Genomic DNA, 1,059 nt, shown 5'->3' with positions numbered 1-1,059 from the left:
ATATATATATATATATATATATATATATATATATATATATATACATACACATACATACATACTTACAAACACAGATACATATATAGATATACATACATCATCATCAATGTTTAACTTGTGCTTTTCTTGTTGGCATGGGTTGGAAGAGTTGCAACAGTCAGAACATATTCAGAGGTACTGCTCACCTAGACACGTTGAAGGATAGTATCTTTCCCATGTGCTTCATTTTGTGCTTGCTTTCTACAGCTGGATGCTTTTCCTAACCCTAACCGCTCTGCAGACCACTGGAGACCTTTATTGTGGCACCAGCACTAAAGGGGTAGTTAAGTCCTTGACATGACTAAAGGAGCTTTGTCTGTTTGCTTGCCAACCTCTTAACAAAGTGGACAGCATGAATGAACGATAAAGGCATGAAAGAGGAGTAAATGATAGTAATAGGCGATAAGAAGGACCTATGATAGGAAGCAGGTAAAGTTATTGGACCCTTTTTGGTTTGGAACAGTCGAAGGGTTTTTCAACCCAATATTTACATGCTATACTTATAGCTTTCTGCTTCGAGATCCTCTCTTCCAAAAAATTATTATTTCACATTCTTTTGAAAGGTTATAAATTATTATGATGTCTTTATATATATATAGATATATATGCATCATACATGCACATGTATACATACTTGTGTGTGTGTGTAAATCTATTGACCATGTCAGACAAGGATGTAAACCATAGCAAAAGTTGTCTTTTTTTTAACTGCAATAGTGGGAGGGGGTTTGTCTGAATGAAGTTCATTAGAGTATTTGTTCTGCACCGAGTTACATACACTCCCTTGTCACTCTTGCCATGCATTGAATCAGTGATTGACCCACTTGGTATCTATAACCAATGATGATGTTTGTTCATCAGTCATCAGTCATTGTATAATAAAGAAGGTGTCAGGTTGAATGAGATTATTATTATTATTATTATCATTATTATTATTATTATTATTATTATTATTATTATTATTATTATTATCATTATTATTATTATTATTATTATTATTATTATTATTATTATTATTAT

At 31.9% G+C, this 1,059-nt stretch overlaps 1 protein-coding gene across 1 annotated transcript in view; it reads left to right on the top strand.

Annotated features, from left to right (window-relative positions):
- Positions 1 to 1,059, top strand: part of LOC106879696 (protein unc-13 homolog B) — a 221,764-nt gene that overhangs the window by 205,575 nt on the left and 15,130 nt on the right. The window lies entirely within an intron of this gene.

Source organism: Octopus bimaculoides, chromosome 22 (assembly GCF_001194135.2).
Source record: "Octopus bimaculoides isolate UCB-OBI-ISO-001 chromosome 22, ASM119413v2, whole genome shotgun sequence".
Taxonomy (NCBI): Eukaryota; Metazoa; Mollusca; class Cephalopoda; order Octopoda; family Octopodidae; genus Octopus; species Octopus bimaculoides.
Note: the sequence above shows the minus strand (reverse complement) of the source record. Positions and strands in the feature narration are given on the sequence as shown.